This window comes from Centruroides vittatus, unplaced genomic scaffold (genome assembly GCF_030686945.1).
Source record: "Centruroides vittatus isolate TY-2023 unplaced genomic scaffold, ASM3068694v2 contig_193, whole genome shotgun sequence".
Taxonomy (NCBI): domain Eukaryota; kingdom Metazoa; phylum Arthropoda; class Arachnida; order Scorpiones; family Buthidae; genus Centruroides; species Centruroides vittatus.
The window spans coordinates 450,746-456,197 of record NW_027121185.1 but is presented as its reverse complement, the minus strand read 5'-3'; the positions used below and the strand labels follow the sequence as shown (position 1 = coordinate 456,197).

At 36.5% G+C, this 5,452-nt stretch overlaps 1 pseudogene; it reads left to right on the top strand.

Annotated features, from left to right (window-relative positions):
* Positions 1 to 1,544: 1,544 nt before the first annotated feature.
* On the top strand, positions 1,545 to 2,793 carry LOC136970392 (uncharacterized; annotated as a pseudogene).
* The last annotated feature ends 2,659 nt before the right edge of the window (positions 2,794 to 5,452 follow it).

Below are 5,452 nucleotides of genomic sequence, written 5' to 3'. Positions count from 1 at the left end.
CAGTACTTCAATATGTGAAGTAGCCTTTACAATAAGTAGTCTGTTGAAGCTTTCGGCGTAATACTCACCCTATGAGTATAACCTTTATCCCCTGGCTCTCAAATGTAACACGAATCCACCAGTGTCTGAGTGGATAAAACCATTGAACATGGGTCGTGGGTTTGCTTCTGGTTAACGGGTTGGCCAAGTGGAGTTTTCCGGGTTTTTCTTCGCGTTTGTAACACCTAAATAGGGGCCAGTGTCCTTCCTGGAGGCACCGCTAGGCAGATCGTAACCAAATAAACCAAACCGAACGAAAAGTAACACTTGCAAATAAATGAAAATTACAAATTTCTTTGTTGCTTTCTAGTGGTTCTGAGTTCGATTACCTTTCTATTCTCTATGAGAGAAAAAAAAAAAAACATCATGAGATATGGCTGCACATGACATAGTTAAGATGCGTACGATTAACATTCGGGACAAATGAATATTAATTTTTCGGTGACAAAATTCTTAATTTCCACTTGGCAATTTTGAATACTGACAAAAACAATAGCATGTGGCCATAAAAATTGTTGACAGAAATTGCTTTATTTTTCATTTTCACTCTCCCTTCCTAAGAAGGGCCTTTTTAATCATACCCATAATGGATTCGGCCAGACCCACAATGGAGGCAGTTGGGCCTCTACACGTCCGGGACAGACTACCCAAAAAAATTCATAAGGTTGCTCTCCCGGAATAGATCCTGGATCACTCAGAGCGATGGGAATCCTACAAGAATTACTAATTTGCATTATAATGGATACATATGATTTACGAGTGCATACAGCTCTAGTCTATTGTACCACGACTTGTCTTGCAAATATAGTACAGTACAAGTTGATGGACTTCCACTAAATTTAGTGGGAACTGAAGTTTGAACTAGTGAAAAGCGTGTCTATGAATCGGCAACAGTTCTGGTAATGCCCGAGAATTGACTGGTGTGGGATAACTGGACGTGTCTTAAATAGCGAACGGCCGGATTACCGAGATTGCACTGTATTCGCATCTTTGTCGATGCATTAAACATTTTTGTTAAGTGTTAAACTGTCACTTAACAGAAGAAAACTTAGCAATTACAAAAAAATCAAACATACAAACTCATTGTTAAACTAAGCCGTGAATTAATTCATTCAATAAATAAGCTTGCGTGAAAAATAATTTCGCGAGTTACGGGTTTCAAAACCGAATCAACGTACTGTACGTATCAGAATAAATTTTATCGAAACCAAACCGAAAACGGTTTAAATTCCGCTTATTTTTTTAATCGAATTCAATAATCTCAAAATCGCACATGATAACATTGTTTACGGTCGATTGTGACTTATAAATCACGTGATGAAATTAAGAATAAATTGGATACGGTTTTGATTTTGTAAATACTTTAGACGCTAATAGACAGTGGATGCTATCAAAATGTACGAAGAGGTACTGGACAAAGAGAAAGAAGAGTTCAACGTGAGTAAAGCTGAAATAGAGAGGGCTTTGTTTGAAATTAGAAATGTTTACAGAATAATACCCTGCAAGAAATACCTACCTGGTATCGATTACAATCGATCATCGTACAGATGTGCCTATATATATTATTTTGGTTATTACCACACCGCCATGGTAGAATACCTGTTGCTCAAGTTCAAGAATGAGAAAAGAATCCAAGTTTAACGAGATGATGGCGTACAAGAACTTCACCATGAACATTTGTAGTTTGGGCGGAGGTCCGGGATTCGATTTAATTGGGCTTCTAAAAGCCAGATCGTACTTTGTACGGATGTGCATGATAAAACTGAAATGTACTGTGATTGATCTGTGTAGTGGTTGGGAAATCTCCCTACGCCACGTGCGTCAGCAGCTTTTTAAGTGGCTTAGGAAGTACTAACAACAGTTTTCGGGTTTTCGACTTTGATCTGGTGGAGGCTAATCTGTGTAAGCCTCTAGGATCAAACGTGAAGCAAATCATCGCTGAGGCTGACGTCGTCAACATGGTCAAGTTTGTATCGGCAGTACCCTTTGATGGCAAGCGTAATATGGAATATTTACACGTAAGTCATCGTATCGAAACTGTAGAGTTACTTTAATTAAGTAAGAACTTATCTTTGCGCATTCTTATTGCAGAGAATATTTGCTTTGATGAAGAAAAAAGCGTATGTATTCTATGTAGATAATATCAACGGTGAATTTTACAAGAGGGTGACTAAAGTAGCGGAAAAATGTTCTTTGAAACTCGTGTGGAACTCTGAACATAGGAAATTGGCAGTGCAAAGACCCACTTTTATCCATCACAATTTTAAAAGCAAAACTATGAAAGGTACTTCAGTAGTTGCAGCAGTATGGCAGAAGATTGACAATTCTTTATGATGGTTGGTTTATTGAGGGTACGTTTCTGATCTTAAATTATTTCTGTTGATAATGCTTATGTAAATAATCATCTTTCTCCTACGGCTGCTTCATTCTATCGCTCTGGGGACCCAGAATTTAATCCTGGCAAGCAAAACCAGGACTTTTTCATATGTGGTATGTCTCGGGTACGTTAATCCTGTTCTTTCAACATTTAACTGTCACAGTTTTGGGCCTGCCCGAACCTATGAGAGATGGAAAAATGTCCTTGTGATGCCAGAGAGCGGAAACAATCTAAAATAAACTTGCTACATAAGATTATGTTCAAACTGAAGCTACTTTTTTATCATTATTTTTATTGTAATAGAAATAAGATTGCCTCATATTTACCACTTTGCTAAATCTGTACGTTATATAGTTAAATAAAATATTTTGAGGTATTAATAATTACCATGTTATATCTGGGAGAATAACAATGAAGATTAAATATGCTTTCATCCAATTATAATAACTGATTGAGCATTAAAAATTATGTAAATTAAAATTGTACAGTATATATAACAATAATGAAATACCATATACGGTGGTCTAATTCAATTCGTTCCTAAAGGGCATTCAAGTTCCAAAGCAATTCTTTCCATAAGGAATAAGGTAAAGTGAATTAATATATTCCCAAACCCGAAAAATGCCCATTTTAATTCTAAAAATATCATAGTATACGCTAAATTAACACAAGTAAATGCCCTAATTAATGCATAAAAACAACGAGCAATTATTTATTGTGACATCGTAAAAATGCTGGCCTGAAATTTTTAATCATATTTTTAATTCATTTCATTTAAAATATATGCTCTCCACCTCAAATTAGTAGTGGTTTGCCACTGTGCATCATACTTCTCCTGTTAAATTTTTAAAAAAACCAATAAGACAGAATAGCATAAAGTTAAAATTGTGTGGGACGCCATCCGTTGCGGGTTTTTAAAAGAATTTTTAAAGTCAAAAGGCTTAAGTTTGCACATACACGCAAAATTAAGCCTTTTGACTTTTATAAAGTATTTAAAAAAAACCTAAGCTAATATGAAATTTTTTAAAAGTTGTAAAAGCAATAAAAATAAAAGTTTCATTACCCGAGATATGACATACACGATCCCTTTATATCTCCACCTCGACTTAGTCTGCAAAATTTAATACTATCAATGCTGCATATATAGAAATAACCCTGCCAAGTTTCAAAACTTTTGGTTCATCCAGTCATCCAGCCTCGAGATAGATGCAAAGTAGACACAGTGGCGTAGCGAGGGGGGGTGAAGGGGGTCCATCATGCACCGGGCGCCACTCGCTCAAATGGTCTCCAAGACAAACTATATGTGTTTCTGGGGGGAGGGGCTCTAATAAAGTGTCGTGCCCCGGGCGCCAGTTATGTTCGCTACGCCACTGAGTAGACGTACAAATTTAATAAATGGTTTAATTTTCCAATTTCCCCGTTGGATGGAGCCATAATCGTAATATATGTCGATGAATGACTCTCCCAAAAAATGGAAATATTTTTAAAATTAATTTGCACGTTTGGCATTACAATTTGCTCCTTTTCTCATGACCGGTCAGTGGGGCCGAGTTGATAAAAACCTCTTAACACTGGTAGTGGTCGTGGGTTCGGGCCCCACCAACGTGGAGTTTTCCGGGTTTTTTCACGTTTCTAACACTTAATATGAGCCAGTTTCCTTCCGGAATTGGCCTCCCCGGAGGACTTTCTATGTATGTAGATCTAGGTCTATTTTTCAGACAAAAAAAGGCTCAGTTGCTTAAATCATATCAAATTAATTTTGGGCCTATATTAATTAGTGGCATACTGTGGTCTTTACTGTGATCGCTTGTATGTGTGCTCTCTTATATCCATATTAATTACATTTATGCCCAATTTATGCTCACTACTCACGATATACTATTAGCGAATATCTGGTATCATATGACCCATGACGTCACAGACGACAATTACTTTATAAATCTTAAATGTTACGCTACTGTTTTCGTACTAAAGGTGTTCCTGTTTTAATTACTTATTTATTTAATTTTTCATTTCTTGTTTCCAGAAGTTACGCGTTATAATTCTAGAAACGAAAACATAGTTATAAACAATTTTATCGAGAAGATAAATCGTAGTAAATGCAAATAATTAATCCTATATGTAAGTTAGGGGATGTCCATTAATGGGCATTAATGGGCGGTTTCAAAAGTGCATCACTGTACACGTAATTAAACGAGGGTTTGCATGAAGTACGTCATTATAAACGTAAACGAGGTTTACAAGAAGTATATCATTGTACACATCAAAGATGGCAACGTAGACGATTAACAAACAGAATTTTAATTCAGTTAGACGTAACAAAAACGGAACTTAGTTTACAGTTTTTATTCCCTTTTGCATCCTGCGTTATCAGCAACTACAATTGATGAGTCATATTAAACGACGTAACATTTTCCTCTTGTTTTTAACGATTTTGCTATATTTTAATACTTTAAAAAATATACAGTCTGGTAGCGTAACATATTTTATACACGTCACGAGCTTTTCCTAAATTTCTGTATGCGTAACTTCACTAAAATGGACTCTTCAATAATCATAAGTGACCTCGAAGCTTAACTGGATGTATTGAACTTTATAACACGCTTGTTTCGGTTTCAGTTTGTTTATAGACGTATTGATAAGCGGATAAAGTTGTTACTCATATAGCACTTGAAGTCAGTTTCGACAACACATAACATGGAGGAACAGTCTCTAGTGAATTTGTACGAATCCGTGATGAACAAAGAATATGCAGGCTTGAACTGGGTGGATATTGTCTTGTCTATGAACGAAATACGTACTGCTTACAGGAAAATAGACAGCAGCGCTCCTATATCGACTATCGACTACAATTCGAACAGCTACCGCTTCGCGTATATATACTTGTACGCCGTGTGCCATACCGCAACCATGCAAGAAATGATGAAGATGCTGGAATCTAACCAAATGTCACGTTCTTGCAGATGATGGAATTTGGCAAGGATCTAAATGTGTGCTGTTTGGGTGGAGGGCCAGGCTGCGAAATGATCGGATTTC